At 47.2% G+C, this 18,643-nt stretch overlaps 1 protein-coding gene across 7 annotated transcripts in view; it reads left to right on the top strand.

Annotated features, from left to right (window-relative positions):
• Positions 1 to 18,643, top strand: part of LOC137521131 (leukocyte tyrosine kinase receptor-like) — a 353,345-nt gene that overhangs the window by 313,759 nt on the left and 20,943 nt on the right. For all 7 annotated transcript variants that reach the window (XM_068239973.1, XM_068239976.1, XM_068239972.1 and 4 more), the window contains one exon: positions 8,370 to 8,439. The gene's annotated coding sequence lies outside the window, so the exon portion shown is untranslated. The remainder of the gene's footprint in view (positions 1 to 8,369; positions 8,440 to 18,643) is intronic.

Below are 18,643 nucleotides of genomic sequence, written 5' to 3' on the forward strand. Positions count from 1 at the left end.
GGACAGTGCAGCTTAGTGTAGGTTGTGGGAACAGTGCAGCTTAGTGTAGGTTGTGGGGACAGTGCAGCTTAGTGTAGGTTGTAGGGACAGTGCAGCTTAGTGTAGGTTGTAGGGTTGCAGCGTAGTGTAGTTGTAGGGACAGTGCAGCTTAGTGTAGGTTGTAGGCACAGTGCAGCTTAGTGTAGGTTGTAGGCACAGTGCAGCTTAGTGTAGGTTGTAGGCACAGTGCAGCTTAGTGTAGGTTGTGGGGACAGTGCAGCTTAGTGTAGGTTGTGGGGACAGTGCAGCTTAGTGTAGGTTGTGGGGACAGTGCAGCTTAGTGTAGGTTGTGGGGACAGTGCAGCTTAGTGTAGGTTGTGGGGACAGTGCAGCTTAGTGCAGGTTGTGGGGACAGTGCAGCTTAGTGTAGGTTGTAGGGTTGCAGCTTAGTGTGGTTGTAGGAACAGTGCAGCTTAGTGTAGGTTGTGGGGACAGTGCAGCTTAGTGTAGGTTGTGGGGACAGTGCAGCTTAGTGTAGGTTGTGGGGACGGTGCAGCTTAGTGTAGTTGTAGGGACGGTGCAGCTTAGTGTAGGTTGTAGGGACAGTGCAGCTTAGTGTAGGTTGTGGGGACAGTGCAGCTTAGTGTAGGTTGTGGGGACAGTGCAGCTTAGTGTAGGTTGTGTGGACAGTGCAGCTTAGTGTAGGTTGTGGGGACAGTGCAGCTTAGTGTAGGTTGTGGGGACAGTGCAGCTTAGTGTAGGTTGTGGGAAAAGTGCAGCTTAGTGTAGGTTGTGGGGACAGTGCAGCTTAGTGTAGGTTGTGGGGACAGTGCAGCTTAGTGTAGGTTGTGGGGACAGTGCAGCTTAGTGTAGGTTGTGGGGACAGTACAGCTTAGTGTAGGTTGTTGGGGCAGTGCAGCTTAGTGCAGGTTGTGGGGACAGTGCAGCTTAGTGCAGGTTGTGGGGACAGTGCAGCTTAGTGTAGGTTGTGGGGACAGTGCAGCTTAGTGTAGGTTGTGGGGACAGTGCAGCTTAGTGTAGGTTGTGGGAACAGTGCAGCTTAGTGTAGGTTGTGGGGACAGTGCAGCTTAGTGTAGGTTGTAGGGACAGTGCAGCTTAGTGTAGGTTGTAGGGTTGCAGCGTAGTGTAGTTGTAGGGACAGTGCAGCTTAGTGTAGGTTGTAGGCACAGTGCAGCTTAGTGTAGGTTGTAGGCACAGTGCAGCTTAGTGTAGGTTGTAGGCACAGTGCAGCTTAGTGTAGGTTGTGGGGACAGTGCAGCTTAGTGTAGGTTGTGGGGACAGTGCAGCTTAGTGTAGGTTGTGGGGACAGTGCAGCTTAGTGTAGGTTGTGGGGACAGTGCAGCTTAGTGTAGGTTGTGGGGACAGTGCAGCTTAGTGCAGGTTGTGGGGACAGTGCAGCTTAGTGTAGGTTGTAGGGTTGCAGCTTAGTGTGGTTGTAGGAACAGTGCAGCTTAGTGTAGGTTGTGGGGACAGTGCAGCTTAGTGTAGGTTGTGGGGACAGTGCAGCTTAGTGTAGGTTGTGGGGACGGTGCAGCTTAGTGTAGTTGTAGGGACGGTGCAGCTTAGTGTAGGTTGTAGGGACAGTGCAGCTTAGTGTAGGTTGTGGGGACAGTGCAGCTTAGTGTAGGTTGTGGGGACAGTGCAGCTTAGTGTAGGTTGTGTGGACAGTGCAGCTTAGTGTAGGTTGTGTGGACAGTGCAGCTTAGTGTAGGTTGTGGGGACAGTGCAGCTTAGTGTAGGTTGTGGGGACAGTGCAGCTTAGTGTAGGTTGTGGGAAAAGTGCAGCTTAGTGTAGGTTGTGGGGACAGTGCAGCTTAGTGTAGGTTGTGGGGACAGTGCAGCTTAGTGTAGGTTGTGGGGACAGTGCAGCTTAGTGTAGGTTGTGGGGACAGTACAGCTTAGTGTAGGTTGTTGGGGCAGTGCAGCTTATTGTGGGGACAGTGCAGCTTAGTGTAGTTGTAGGGACAGTGCAGCTTAGTGTAGGTTGTAGGGACAGTGCAGCTTAGTGTAGGTTGTGGGGACAGTACAGCTTAGTGTAGGTTGTTGGGGCAGTGCAGCTTATTGTGGGGACAGTGCAGCTTAGTGTAGTTGTAGGGACAGTGCAGCTTAGTGTAGGTTGTGGGAACAGTGCAGCTTAGTGTAGGTTGTGGGGACAGTGCACCTTAGTGTAGGTTGTGGGGACAGTGTAGGTTACTGTAGGTTGTGGGGAAAGTGCAGCTTAGTGTAGGTTGTAGGGACAGTGCAGCTTAGTGTTGGTTGTGGGGTCAGTGTAGCTTAGTGTAGGTTGTGGGGTCAGTGTAGCTTAGTGTAGGTTGTGGGGTCAGTGTAGCTTAGTGTAGGTTGTGGGGTCAGTGTAGCTTAGTGTAGGTTGTGGGGTCAGTGTAGCTTAATGTAGGTTGTGGGGTCAGTGCAGCTTAGTGTAGGTTGTAGGGACAGTGCAGCTTAGTGTAGGTTGTAGGGACAGTGCAGCTTAGTGTAGGTTGTAGGGACAGTGCAGCTTAGTGTAGGTTGTAGGGACAGTGCAGCTTAGTGTAGGTTGTGGGGACAGTGCAGCTTAGTGTAGGTTGTAGGGACAGTGCAGCTTAGTGTAGGTTGTAGGGACAGTGCAGCTTAGTGTAGGTTGTAGGGACAGTGCAGCTTAGTGTAGGTTGTGGGGACAGTGCAGCTTAGTGTAGGTTGTGGGGACAGTGCAGCTTAGTGTAGGTTGTGGGGACAGTGCAGCTTAGTGTAGGTTGTGTAGTGTAGCTAGTGTGGCAGCTGGGGTTAGTTTAGCTGGGCAGTGCTGGACAGCTTTGAGACAGCTGTGGGGGGAAAGGCACCAGGTTTAATGTTTTTTTTCCCCCTTGGTTTTTGACTTCTGAAACTAGATGCGTCTTATAGTCCAAATAATACGGTACTTTTCATTGCATGTGATGTGACTTTTTTGTTGTGTTGTGTTGTGATGTTGAAACTTTAACCCCGCATCACAACACAACGTCCCACTGTGAACCTAGCCTCACAGTCCTGCTCATTTTCCTGGTCACTATGGTCTAAATCACACCCCTGAAACAAGCATGCAGCTAATATTGTCAGATTTGTCAAAGACACCTTATCTGCATTCTTCTTCAGGGTCTATTGCTTAAAGTACTAGAGGCAGAGGGTCAGCAGAGCAGTCAGGCAATGTGCATTATTTAAAAGGAAATAAACATGTCAGCCTCCATATCCCTCCCGCCTCGGGTTCCCTTTAAGTTCTACAGCAATTTAATACCACAGTACTCTTCTATGGTTGGGTCAGAATGGCCATCCTTTGCTCCCTATGCCTGCCAGTGAGTCTTGGGCACCCATTAGGCCCCGTTCACACTGCACACGTTGACGTCCGGATTTCGGCAACGCATGCAGGAGGCAGACATGCACTACATCAGAAAGTGCATAGACTGCACTGTGTGATGTTCACACTGCATGCGTTCCAGACCAGTGCGGTCTGCAAACGCATGCTGCACGCATTTTTTCCCAAAACGTGTGGCTGACATCAGCCGCACAATGCATACAAACGCAAATGGCGTGCATTCGTATGCATTGCGTTCCGAACGCACGGCCATCCGCATTTAATGATGTGAACAGGGCCTTAACCTGCAGCCACTTCACTGGCTCTTCCTCTTCTTTTTTTGGATCACTTTTGGTAGGTACTGACTAGCAGGGCCGGATTTCTGGCTAGGCCACATAGGCCATGGCCTAGTGCGGCAGAAATTCAGCATTGTTTGGGGCGGCAGAAGGGAAGAAAAGTGTGTGAAGCAGAGCAAATTGTCAGGAACCGGCCCGCGGCACGCCTGCGTATACGGTTCCCGACTGCGGGTTTGACCAGACTGAGAGGGGAAGCAGCCTTAGTCAAGCTAAATCAAGGCTGGGACCCCTCAGAACACCTCTCACTGCCACCACTAGCTGTTCGCTAGACACTTCCACTCTGCTGTCGAGTCCTCAGCGCGCACTCCGCGTTTTCGTATTTGGGTCAGCTTTGCGCTTAGGCCAAATACGGGAACGCCACGCACCCACACACACACACAGTTGCAATCTTACACTGTCGTGAAGCAAAGACCCACTAACAGTCGTTCCGAACGATACTGTTAGCCACTCTGCTGTCGCTACTCGCACTGGCGTTGTTCGTACGTTGGGTCAGCTGCGCGCTTAGGCCAACGTATGACAAACGCCCCCACACACAATGCAATTACAATTTCATACGGTAGTGTTGCTCAAGCGTACAATTAGGCATGAACTTATACACGGTTACACTTCAGTCCCTTCTAGGCTATGAGTGTTAGTTTAGTACAGCAGAAGTCAGCTTATTAAATAATGATTTAATATTCCATAAAAACATAGAACAATGCAGAACTTAATATATATACAAAAAGATTACAAAAAACAAAGTAAAAATAGTTACAAGATAAAAGTTACAAAGATAACACACACGGATATTTGCGTAAAAATAAACGGGGGAAAAAAGAACGTTACCAGCTTAGGTTAGAACGTTGTTTGACGGGAGGACGCCGTTTCGACCAGGAGTCGCGATCATCCCTAGCTATTCGCTACCTCCGAGAGAAGACACCGGTGGCTGTCCTGGGCCAGTTTAAATAGTCCGAAGTGTCCCCTGGGGCATTTAATGTCCAGCCCCCAGGAACTAATGCAGTTTCCCCGTTTGTGACATCACCGAACGTTTGTCATAATCTTTCTTGTGATATGCAAACTTCAAAGGGGGTTCCTGTTTTAGCTTCTTGAAGTTTGGCAGGATACAATCTCACCCATTGAACTCTGCAGACATCAAAAAGCTTCCTCCACATTATTTCCTTGGTTAAAGTGTATTTTAGCACATCCATGAAAAGATTGAATTTTGGTTACAGGTAGCAGTTTGCCTGTAATCCTGTAGACAGACGCAGACAATCACACCTGGGACAGCAGATCAAAAGTGACTGCTAGTGGCTTAATGAGCCGCTTCCTTGCCTATTGAAGGTGACTGGTCTTATTCACTGAAGACCTCTTTAGATGCAAATGTAGGTCTAGTGACCCACCCACACAAATACATGAACAGTCCATGAATCTAGCCTGCATATCTACACCTTTGACATACCACAGCAGATATAAAAATGGGAAAATGAAAATATATTACGGTATTATCCTTAAAGAGGAACTGTAACGACAAAACGGCCCCTGGGGGGTACTCACCTCGGGTGGGGGAAGCCTCCGGATCCTAATGAGGCTTCCCATGCCGTCCTCCATCCGTCAGGGGTCTCGCTGTAGCCCTCCGTGCAGCGGTGACGTAATATTTACATTCCTGGCTCCTGCGCAGGAGCTCTGACGGCTGTCGGCGCCGAAGTAGGCGGAAATACCCGATCTCCGTCGGGTCTGCTCTACTGCGCAGGCGCAAGTTTCCGGCGCCTGCGCAGTAGAGCGGACCCGACGGAGATCGGGTATTTCCGTCTATTTCCGTGCCGAAAGTCGCCACAGCGCCCCCGCTGGAGCCAGCAAAGGTAAATATTGAACTGACAGTCGGCACAGTCGCCGGCTGTTCGGAGGGCTGCGGCGAGACCCCCGTGGGACAGAGGACGGCGTGGGAAGCCTCATTAGGATCCGGAGGCTTCCCCCACCCGAGGTGAGTACCCCCCAGGGGATCTTTTTGATGTTACAGTGTCAATTTAACAGCATCCGCACCCCAATATATCACCACACAAATGACTGTCCCTCCATTCATGAAGACTGTGGCCCGCCTGCACTCTCTCTCCGTGACTCCTCTCTGCTCACAGCTTGCCTGGCCGCCGGACTTTCACTGCAGTTTGAACTACAATAAGATGGTGGGTGCAGATGAACAGAAGAGACACTGGTGTGTTTACAAACACCAACTCCACCCCCTTGCCTTCAGTACTGAGTGGCGTGAAGATCAAAGACCCTCTACCTCCTCTCCTCCTGGAAATGCTGCCCACTGTGGCTTATCTGCAATTCTGCATTAACAAGATTAATTAGGATAGAAGCACCCACCAAGTGAGTGATTTGTGTCTAGGGAGCTATGGGGACAGAGCACAGAGATTTCACACTTCAAATGAGTCATGACCAGGCTGGGATGAGTAAGTAAACAAACAGCTGCAATACACTGTCTGTATGTAGATAAGCTGATTTAGCAGCTGCAGCTGAATGCTTCTTCTCAGCCTGGCTGATTTATTGCTATTCTGTCTCCATGTGAAACTTCTCCTTTCCTCCTCCACTTTTTTTTAACACTCTTCCTTTTTTTATCCTAACTTTTGCTCATTGCTATCTCTACCTCTTTTCCTTCCATCCCATCTTTATTCTTTCTTTCTCTTTTGCTCCTCTTCCTTCCTCTGTCTCCCCTTTCCTCTCAATTTTGTATTTGGGGGAGAAGGAAACAAATGTAGCAATGGCTGGGAAGCTGCCCTGATATCTCCTTTCACTTTTGCCACCCACTCCAGACTGTATCACTCTTTCTCCTTTCCTCTACGCTGTGTCATTTTTTTTTCTTTCTTTCTCGCTCTCCTTCCCTTAGCTACCCTTTTTTTTTTTTTTTAACATAATTGTCCCCTCGTACTTTTTCTAATTCTGCCTACTTGTCTTCTCTCTTCCCTGTCCTCCCCTATATTTCCCTTCACTTCCTTTTCTCCACTCTTTTGTTCTCTCCCAACTCATATCTTCCTCTCTCTAAAGCATTTAGTGCAAATGTATGAGGCTTGGGGTGGGCACTTTTGGATGCTTACATTAGGAGGAGGATCCTAAAGAGGCTTTACTTGTCCTCCGGTGTCAAGGTGATCCAGCACTCAGACCCTCAAAGTGCAGCCGCACTGCACGCACCTGCACAGTAGCAAAACCGCTCAGGCACTGACAGATAAAGCTGAGCCTGACTGTATTCGTGCTACTGCGCAGGTGCAGACAGCTCACACTGACATGTAATATAGTGTTGACATCTTATGTAGCCCTTTGTAGAGTCATGCCGTTGACTACCCTCAGAGGAGCTCACAATCGAATCCTACCATAGTCTAATACCCTGCCATATTATTATATATTTATATAATCCTGACATCTTCTGCAGAACTTTACAGAGTACACAGTCATGTCCTGACTGTACTCAGAGGAGCTCACAATCTAATCCTATGGCCTGGAGAGCTCCAAAGATGCCAGATTACAATCACAGGCCTGGGCGGCAAGTATTGGTGGGGGGTTACAATATTTGTATGTGTGTGATTCTGTTAGGGGGAGGGTTATTGGCAGTTGGCCTAGGGCACTAAAATATACAAATCCGGCCCTGCTAATACGTACCTGTAACTGTCCACCAGACCTGCCATTTTGGTCACCCAGGCATCTTGTCATCACAATTCAACCCACTTATTTATACTATGGATCTGTAGTTGACTATTTACTTGGTGCCAGTATATCCTACCCTTTGACCAGTGCATAAGTGGTGTTCTTTAGTTGTATTGGTTGTCGTTTTAACCTTGTAACTGATTTGCGTTAATTGAATAATATATTACTTGGATGTTCTGATTTGAGTGATTAGGCACTTACAGGTAGATTGGTTTCTTAATCAGTTCAACTTTGCTTCAAGCAAACCTAAACACAAAAATAAAACAGCAATTTAACTTTTCCCTGTAGTCTTTCTGTGACCTTGCCTCATTCTGTGACCTTTGGTCAGCTGCAGTGCCCTTCTGTCAGCTGTATGTACCTGATGTGCTCTCATGCACGTAAACATTACTACTGCGCAGGCGATCAGGAGGCGTGCGGGCCCGGGGCTGTGCATGTGCAGTAGCCCGCGACTGCCCAGCTTCCAGAGGAGCTCTGCGGCTGACTTGGAGGTTCACGTAATAAAAGCAAGGGCACAGAGCTGCAAAGGGCTGGAAGCAGCCACAGGTAATTAAAAGTTTTTTTTCTTTTAGCTTTGTGTATTCGGGGGGGGGAGGGGTTCATATGGGACACCTCGTTCCAACTCTGTCACCCCCGCTTATATTGCTGCCTCGGGAGGCTTTGAAAGTACTTGTGTCCCGACTGCTTTCTGAAGACAGGTGGCTTTGTACAGTGCATATGCAAGTGTGCGCACTGGCGCATGCGCAGTGTGGAGCCGCCCTTTTTCAGGTAACATTAAGTGCTTCCGAAGGCTACAAAGGGCTCATGTACATGTATTCGACCATTCAGGTATTGGGAAACATTTGGACCAATACCCTGCACTCACTGCATCAAATGTATGCTTTTTCATGTGCTCTAATGAGAACTTGTCTATAGATTTGCTTTCCAGGCATAATATATTCAAGTTTGCAGTGACAGTCACATTTACTGTTAGAAGACGTTATGTATTGTTATATTAAACTGGAAATTCACTTTCAAATCTTTTCATTTTCTTTTAGGTAGAATGCAGACTGAGCAAGAATCATTCTGGATGAGGATGAGAAGATAGCATGGATCCGGAACTCAAAGGTAACCAGTGAACTCCCCATCTGTCCACTACTGCAAGCTGTCCACCCTTGGTGGAGGGGTGTTGCCCCTATATTCTGATCTACAGAGAGCGACTTCATAATCTGAGTGTTTTGTTTTATAAACATCTGTCTACTAGAGACAGTTTACATAAAAGAGAATCTGTCATTTAAAAAACAGATACTTACATTGGAAGCAGGAAGTCACTGGATCCTAATGAGGCTTCCCCATCCTCCTTTATGCTGGGTGCACACGATGCGATTTCTCGCTCTATCCACGGGATCGATTATTTCCAACATGTTCAATCGGGTTTTGATCGATACAGCCGTTGTTTTTGCACACTTAACATGCAAAATCGACGGCTGTAATGATTGAAACCCAATCGAACATGTCAGAAATAATCGATCCCGCGGATCGAGCGGGAAATCGCATTGTGTGTACCCAGCATAACAGAGGCGATCCAGCGCTGGCACCCCTGAACTAACCAAAACAATGACGATTGCCTTTAGTGGCTTTCCGCTCAGGCAGCTTTCAGAGAGGCCGAGCAGTAAGCTGCTAGTGCGCCTGTACGCAGCAGCAACAAGTGGGCTTTCAGGGGTCCCAGCTCTGGGTTGCCTCTGCTGAGGACAATGTAAGCCTCTTTTGGATCCAGAGGCTTCCCCCTCAAGAGGTAAGTACCTCCCAGGTGCACTTTTATTCCCTTCTGGTTTCCCATCTGGTTCACTTAAACCACTTCAGGACCACAGGCTTTACCCCCTTTAAAGGGAACCTAAACTAAAAGGATGTGCATTTTTTCCTTATAAAATAATACCAGTTGCCTGACTCTCCTGCTGAACCTGTGTCTCTAATACATTTAGCCACAGTCCCTCAATAAGCATGCAGATCAAGTGCTCTGACTGAAGTCAGACTGGATTAGCTGCATGCTTGTTTCAGGTGTGTGATTTAGCCACTAATACGGCTAAAGAGATCAGCAGACTGCCATGAAACTGGTATTGTTTGAAAGGAAACACTCATATCCCTCTCAGTTAAGGTTCCCTTTAAAGACCAGGCTATTTTTTGTAAAATCGGCCACTGCAGCTTTAAGGCCAAGCTGCAGGGCCGCACAACACAGCACGCAAGTGATTAACCCCCCCCCCCCCCCCCCCCCTGCCTTTTCTCTCCACCAGAGAGCACTCTGTTGGTGGAGTCTGATCGCTCCCCCAATGTTTGTTTTTGTTTTTTTTATAAATATTTTTTGTGATTATTTTTTGATTAACCACTTTACCCCCGCCCGTACGAATTTCTCCGTCCCTTTTTCCATCCTTTAACCCCCAGGGACGGAGAAATCCGTACTTTCCGCGCTCCCGCCGCTGCCCGCGCTCCCGCTCGCTCTAGCGCGCATTCCCGCGGGTAAACACGCCGCCGGCCGCTTGCCTGGAGATCAATGAATGGGAAAATCCATTCCCGTTCGTTGATCTAAGCCCCACAATGATCCGCTGCTTTTCCGCTAAGCAGCGCGATCATTGTGAAAAAAAAGCTTACCCAGCCTCCTACTACTTCCTCCAAGCGTCCGGAAGGACGCTTGGAGGTCGCATTAGACAAAAAGTTAAACAAACAAAAAGTTAGCCATCTTGTGGCTAAATAGTAAAACTACACCCTAAACATTTTTCACATAGAAATGAATTAGTTATACACAAAAAATTAACTCATTACCTCCCACACTCCCCATTTTTTTTTTTTTGTAATAAATTTTTTTTTAAAAAATTTACAATTAAAAAAAATACATAAATAGTTACCTTAGGGACTGAACTTTTTAAATATTTATGTCAGGAGGGTACAACACTGTTACTTTATAAACTATGGGCTTGTAATTAGGGATGGACGCAAAACTGAAAAAAATGCACCTTTATTTCCAAATAAAATATTGGCGCCAACATTGTGATAGGGACATAATTTAAACGGTTTTATAACCGGGACAAAAGGGCAAATACATTTCATGGGTTTTAATCACAGTAGCATGCATTATTTGAAAACTATAATGGCCGAAAACTGAAAAATAATTAATTTTTTCCCACATGTTTTCCTATTTTCCCATTAAAACACATTTAGAATAAAATAATTCTTGGCATAATGTCCCACTTAAAGAAAGCCTAATTGGTGGCGGAAAAACAAGATATAGTTCATTTCATTGTGATAAGTAATGATAAAGTTATAAACAAATGAATGGAAGGAGCGCTGAAAGGTGAAAATTGCTCTGGTGGTCAGGGGGTAAAACCCCTCAGTGGTGAAGGGGTTAAATATTTCCCTTTTATTTATTTTTCTTTTTTTTTGTAAGCCCTCCCTCCCTCCTCCAGCCAATCACTGTGATCGGCTGTCATAGGCTTCAGGAGCTCCGCCTACCAAGCGGAGATGCGCACGCGATCTCCTGCAAAATGAAGCCCCAGGACTTTACGCCGATCGGCGTTAGGCGGTCCTCGGGCTGCGGCCAAGCCTGTCGGCGTGACACGGTCGGCAAGCAGTTAAAATCTACATGCAGGTGGTAGATGTTAATCAGCACAGTATTGTACTGGTTGGCAATCTCGCCTTGCATTGCTGGGTCCCCGGTTCGAATCCCAGCCAGGGCATTATCTGCACAGAGTTTGTATGTTCTCCCTGCATCTGAGTAGGTTTCCTCTGGGCACTCCAGTTTCCTCTCACATCCAAAAACATACAGATAAGTTAATTAGCTTCCCCCTGAATTGGCCCTAAACTACAATACATACACTACACAATACATACATAGACATATGACTATGGTAGGGATTAGATTGTGAGCCCCTGTGAGGGACAGTTAAGTGACAATATACTCTGTACAGTGCTGCAGAAGATGTCTGGAGCTATATAAATACTAAATGGTAATCATTTAAGGCAATTGTTTGTAAAGATTTAAGTGAAAATCTAGCATCAGTACAGGTGTCCCATGCTATTTAACCTCCTTGCCGGTCTAAAAAATCCGGCAAGGAGGCAGCGCCGCACATTTTTTAAATTTTTTTTTTTTAAATCATGTAGCGAGCCAAGGGCTCGCTACATGATAGCCGCTAAGCGGCGGCATCCTCCCACCCACTCCGATCGCCTTCGGCGATCAGAGTATGCAGGGAATCCCGTTGAGAACGGGATTTCCTGCAGGGCTTCCCCGGTCGCCATGGCGACCGGGCGGGATGACGTCACCGACGTCATGGACGTCGGGACGTCATAGGGAATCCCGATCCGGCCCTCAACGCTGCCTGGCACTGATTGGCCAGGCAGCGCAGGGCTCTGGGGCGGGGGGGAGCGACTCGGCGCGGCGGATTGCGGTGGATCGGCGGCGAGCGGCGGCGAGCGGAAGTTACAAGCAGCTAGCAAAGTGCTAGCTGCTTGTAACAAAAAAAAATTATGCAAATCGGCCCAGCGGGGCCTGAGATATCCTCCTGCGCAGGTTACCCCGAGCTGAGCTCGGGATAACCGGCAAGGAGGTTAATAGCCTGCTGTGCTTCATCACTAAACAGCTGCTGCTGTTGTTCAGCACCTCCCACTTATCCCTCTTGCCTCTCCTTAGAACAGAACATGCTGTTTTCTCCAGGCAATACTTACTGAATGTCTGTACAGGGTGTAAGATCTACTTGCACCTGATAAAGTTGTGTAGGGTAGGCTGAATACCATGTAAGATGTGTCTCAAAGGCAACTGCTTACAAAAATGTGGAGGCTGCCATTGCTGAACCCCAGTTTAAAGTGTACCTGTTATTAGGACCAGGATTAATGGGTGTATTTATACTTGCCTCAGGCCTCCTCCAGCCCCATGAGATGTGTGGGCTCCCTTGTCTTCATCTCTGGCCGCTCCGTTCACTTGATATAATCCCCTCCCCCCCCCCGGGTAAGCTGGCCAGTCACAGCCAGTCATGTGCTTCCTCACCATGCAGCACTCTCATTCTCTGGAGTTTTCTGCGCCTCCACAGTACTGATGAAGGCCGGCCATATTAACGGGGGGGGGGGGGGGGGCATATAAAGTGATTGGAGAGGATAGCAAGGATGCTATCGCGCACCTCGTGTGCCTGTAGGAAGCCCCAGGTAAGTATAAATACACAGATTAATCCCATCTCAGGTTTCCTTTAAGGCAGTGTATAGTGATTTTGTTTTATGGATTAGTACAAAAAAAATCTACTTTAAGATTAATAATAAATAAATCAGAAAAAAATAAATATTGCATACGAAATTGTAATATTTATTTGGACATCATTTGCTGTTTTATTGACAAGTGAGAAGAGTTACTGCGGTGTAGTTCACTATAAAGAACTATAGAGCTAAAATTGAAGTTAGATTTGTTTTTCTTAAAGGATACCCGAACTGAAATGTGGCATAATGAGATAGACATGTGTGTGTACAGTGCCTAGCACACAAATAACTATGCTGTGTTCCTTTTTTTCTTTCTCTGTCTGAAAGAGTAAAAATATCAGGTATGTAAGTGGCTGACTCAGTCCTGACTCAGACAGGAAGTGACTACAGTGTGACCCTCACTGATAAGAAACTCCCCTTTTTTACCTCTTTCTTGCTCTCAGAAGCCATTTTCTGCTAGGAAAGTGTTTTATAGTTGGAATTTCTTATTAGTGAGGGTCACACCGTAGTCACTTCCTGTCTGAGTCAGGACTGAGTCAGCCACTTGCATACCTTTATATTTAACTCTTTCAGGCAGAGAAAGAAAAAAAGGAACACAGCATTGTTATTTGTGTGCTAGGCACATACACATGCCTATCTCATTATGTCACATTTCAGTTTGGGTATCCTTTAACCACTTGCCGACCGCCTACTTCATATTGGCGGCGGGAAAGTGGCAGCCCCAGGACCACGTAACGCAGATTGGCGTCAGGTCCTGGGGCACTCTCTGGCCGGGGATCGCGCGCTGGGATGCGCGCGCATCCACCGGCAATAGGCTCCGCCCACCCGCGACGTCAACCCGCCGGCCAATCGGAAGCGCCGGCGGGTTGTTAACCCGACGATCCCCGGATAGGAAGCGTATAATACGCTTTGTAATGTTTACAAAGTGTATTATACAGGCTGCCTCCTGCCCTGGTGGTCCCAGTGTCCGAGGGACCACCAGGGCAGGCTGCAGCCACCCTAGTCTGCACCCAAACACACTGATCTGCCCCCCCCCTGCCCCCTGATCGCCCACAGTACCCCTCAGACCCCCCCCTGCCCACCCCCCAGACCACCATTTGCACACAATCACCCCCCTAATCACCCATCAATCACTCCCTGTCACTATCTGTCAACGCTATTTTTTTTTTTAGTCCCTAAACTGCCCCCTGCTCCCTCCTGATCACCCCCCCACCCCTCAGATTCTCCCCAGACCCCCCCAGACCCTCCCCCCCCCTGTGTACTGTATGCATCTATCCCCCCTGATCACCTGTCAATCACCCATCAATCACCCATCAATCACCCGTCAATCACCCCCTGTCACTGCCACCCATCAATCAGCCACTAACCTGCCCCTTGCGGGCAATCTGATCACCCACCCACACCAATAGATCGCCCGCAGATCCGACATCAGATCACCTCCCAAATCCATCGTTTACATCTATTCTCTCCTCTAAACACCCACTAATTACCCATCAATCACCCATCAATCACCCCCTATCACCACCTGTCACTGTTACCCATCAGATTAGACCCTTGCGGGCACCCAATCGCCCGCCCACACGCTCAGATTGCCCTCAAACCCCCCCTTATCGATTCGCCAGTGCATTATTTACATCCGTTCTTCCCTGTAATAACCCACTGATCACCTGTCAATCACCCCCTGTCACTGCCACCCATCAATCACCCCCTGTCACTGCCACCCATCAATCAGCCCCTAACCTGCCCCTTGCGGGCAATCTGATCACCCACCCACACCAATAGATCGCCCGCAGATCCGACATCAGATCACCTCCCAAATCCATCGTTTACATCTATTCTCTCCTCTAAACACCCACTAATTACCCATCAATCACCCATCAATCACCCCCTATCACCACCTGTCACTGTTACCCATCAGATTAGACCCTTGCGGGCACCCAATCGCCCGCCCACACGCTCAGATTGCCCTCAAACCCCCCCTTATCGATTCGCCAGTGCATTATTTACATCCGTTCTTCCCTGTAATAACCCACTGATCACCTGTCAATCACCCCCTGTCACTGCCACCCATCAATCACCCCCTGTCACTGCCACCCATCAATCAGCCCCTAACCTGCCCCTTGCGGGCAATCTGATCACCCACCCACACCAATAGATCGCCCGCAGATCCGACATCAGATCACCTCCCAAGCGCAGTGTTTACATCTATTCTCTCCTCTAAACACCCACTAATTACCCATCAATCACCCCCTATCACCACCTGTCACTGTTACCCATCAGATTAGACCCTAATCTGCCCCTTGCGGGCACCCAATCGCCCGCCCACACGCTCAGATTGCCCTCAAACCCCCCCTTATCGATTCGCCAGTGCATTATTTACATCCGTTCTTCCCTGTAATAACCCACTGATCACCTGTCAATTACCCCCTGTCACTGCCACCCATCAATCACCCCCTGTCACTGCCACCCATCAATCAGCCCCTAACCTGCCCCTTGCGGGCAATCTGATCACCCACCCACACCAATAGATCGCCCGCAGATCCGACATCAGATCACCTCCCAAGTGCAGTGTTTACATCTCTTCTCTCCTCTAAACACCCACTAATTACCCATCAATCACCCCCTATCACCACCTGTCACTGTTACCCATCAGATTAGACCCTAATCTGCCCCTTGCGGGCACCCAATCACCCGCCCACACCTCAGAACGCCCTCAGACCCCAGCCCTGATCACCTCGCTAGTGCATTGCTTGCATCTATTTCCCCCCTCTAATCACACCTTGAGACACCCATAAATCACCTCCTGTCACCCCCTAGCACACCTACCCATCAGATCAGGCCCTAATTTGCCCCGTGTGGGCTCCTGATCACTCGGCCAAACCCTCAGATCCCCCTCAGACCCCCTTCCGATCACCTCCCCAGTGCATTGATTGCATCTATTTTCCCCTCTAACCGCCCCCTGAGACACCCATCAATCACCTCCTGTCACCCCCCTAGCACTCCTATCCATCAGATCAGGCCCAATACATCCTGTCATCTAAGAGGCCACCCTGCTTATGACCGTTTCCACAAAATTTGCCCCCTCATAGACCACCTGTCATCAAAATTTGCAGATGCTTATACCCCTGAACAGTCATTTTGAGAAATTTGGTTTCCAGACTACTCACAGTTTTGGACCCGTAAAATGCCAGGGCAGTATAGGAACCCCACAAGTGACCCCATTTTAGAAAGAAGACACCCCAAGGTATTCTGTTAGGTGTATGATGAGTTCATAGAAGATTTTATTTTTTGTCAAAAGTTAGCGGAAATTGGATTTTTATTGTTTTTTTCACAAAGTGTCATTTTTCACTAACTTGTGACAAAAAATAAAATCTTCTATGAACTCACCATACCCCTAACGGAATACCTTGGGGTGTCGTCTTTCTAAAATGGGGTCACTTGTGGGGTTCCTATACTGCCCTGGCATTTTAGGGGCCCTAAACCGTGGGGAGTAGTCTAGAAAACAAATGCCTCAAAATGACCTGTGAATAGGACGTTGGGCCCCTTAGCGCACCTAGGCTGCAAAAAAGTGTCACACATGTAGTATCGCCATACTCAGGAGAAGTAGTATAATGTGTTTTGTGGTGTATTTTTACACATACCCATGCTGGGTGGGAGAAATCTCTCTGTAAATGGACAATTGTGTGTAAAAAAAATCAAATAATTGTCATTTACAGAGATATTTCTCCCACCTAGCATCTATATGTGTAAAAATACACCCCAAAACACATTATACTACTTCTCCTGAGTACGGCGGTACCACATGTGTGGCACTTTTTTGCACCCTAAGTGCGCTAAGGGGCCCAAAGTCCAATGAGTACCTTTAGGATTTCACAGGTCATTTTGCGACATTTGGTTTCAAGACTACTCCTCACGGTTTAGGGCCCCTAAAATGCCAGGGCAGTATAGGAACCCCACAAATGACCCCATTTTAGAAAGAAGACACCCCAAGGTATTCCGTTAGGAGTATGGTGAGTTCATAGAAGATTTTATTTTTGTCACAAGTTAGCAGAAAATGACACTTTGTGAAAAAAAACAATTAAAATCAATTTCCGCTAACTTGTGACAAAAAAAAAAAAATCTTCTATGAACTCACCATCCTCCTAATGGAATACCTTGGGGTGTCTTCTTTCTAAAATGGGGTAATTTGTGGGATTCCTATACTGTCCTGGCATTTTAGGAGCCCTAAACCGTGAGGAGCAGTCTTGAAACGAAATTTCTCAAAATGACCTGTGAAATACTAAAGGTACTCATTGGACTTTGGGCCCCTTAGCGCAGTTAGGGTGCAAAAAAGTGCCACACATGTGGTATCGCCGTACTCAGGAGAAGTAGTATAATGTGTTTTGGGGTGTATTTTTCCACATACCCATGCTGAGTGGGAGAAATATCTCTATAAATTGACAATTGTGTGTAAAAAAAAATAAAACAATTGTCATTTACGGAGATATTTCTCCCACCCAGCATGGGTATGTGTAAAAATACACCCCAAAACACATTATACTACTTCTCCTGAGTACGGCAATACCACATGTGTGGCACTTTTTTGCAGCCTAACTGCGCTAAGGGGCCCAAAGTCCAATGAGCATCTTTAGGCTTTACAGGGGTGCTTACAATTAGGCACCCCCCAAAATGCCAGGACAGTGAACACACCCCACAAATGACCCCATTTTGGAAAGTAGACACTTCAAGGTATTCAGAGAGTAGCATAGTGAGTCCGTGGCAGATTTCATTTTTTTTTTGTCGCAAGTTAGAAGAAATGGAAACTTTTTTTTTTTTTTTTTTGTTACAAAGTGTCATTTTCCGCTAACTTGTGCCAAAAAATAAAATCTTCTATGAACTCACCATGCCTCTCACTGAATACTTTGGGATGTCTTCTTTCCAAAATGGGGTCATTTGGGGGGTATTTGTACTATCCTGGAATTTTAGCCCCTCATGAAACCTGACAGGTGCGCAGAAAAGTCAGAGATGCTTGAAAATGGGAAAATTCACTTTTGGCACCATAGTTTGTAAACGCTATAACTTTTACCCAAACCAATAAATATACACTGAATGGTTTTTTTTTATCAAAGACATGTAGCAGAATAACTTTCGCGCTCAAATGTATAGGAAATTTTACTTTATTTGAAAAATGTCAGCACAGAAAGTTAAAAAAGTAATTTTTTTGACAAAATTCATGTCTTTTTTGATGAATATAATAAAAAGTAAAACTCGCAGCAGCAATCAAATAGCACCGAAAGAAAGCTGTATTAGTGACAAGAAAAGGAGGTAAAATTCATTTAGGTGGTAGGTTGTATGACCGAGCAATAAACCGTGAAAGCTGCAGTGGTCCGAATGGAAAAAAAGGCTCTGGTCCTTAAGGGGTTTTATGACTGCAGTCCTTAAGTGGTTAAAAGAAAAAACAATCAACAAAGCATTTCCCAACATATATCAGTTATTGCGAGTTATTTGAAAATGCCAATAGAAAAATTATGGGGAGCCACTGAGTATATAAAAATGAAAAACTTTATTAGCACAATATCATACCAAATATTAATAATAGCCCTTTCCCTTCCCATTAAAACCGAACAGCTGAGTCCCTATATCTTGACCCACCCTTACTAGCTAATTGGAGTGCACTCCATTAGGTCCTATAGTGATAGGAAATAGCAAATTCTTCAGGGCCTTCTTTAGAGGTGGTCTTTAGTAGATAAATTGAAACAGCCGCCTTTGAAGTATCCAAAATTCTCCATCACACAATCGTATGTTGCACATCACTGTAAGACTAAGCCTCTACACGCCATCTCATTACGTGCACATAGAATGCACACCCCAGTGACACTTTCCGTGTTTCAAGTTAAGCCGGTATTACCGGTACTCGCGTATCCGTTTAAAGTCCATTTGGCGTTGTAGATCACCCCTCCGGCGGGTACCGCCAGCTGGCCTTGCTGGTTTCCCTGCGTGCCGGGTTGTGCCGGGTAATAGTTCAGGTTATAACTTGCTGAGAATACTCCAGGTCGGAATGATGGACGCCAGGTCGGGGGAGATGACGGAGGCCATCACTGCTTAGTGGAGCATGGACTTC

This window comes from Hyperolius riggenbachi, chromosome 6 (genome assembly GCF_040937935.1).
Source record: "Hyperolius riggenbachi isolate aHypRig1 chromosome 6, aHypRig1.pri, whole genome shotgun sequence".
Classification (NCBI taxonomy): Eukaryota; Metazoa; Chordata; class Amphibia; order Anura; family Hyperoliidae; genus Hyperolius; species Hyperolius riggenbachi.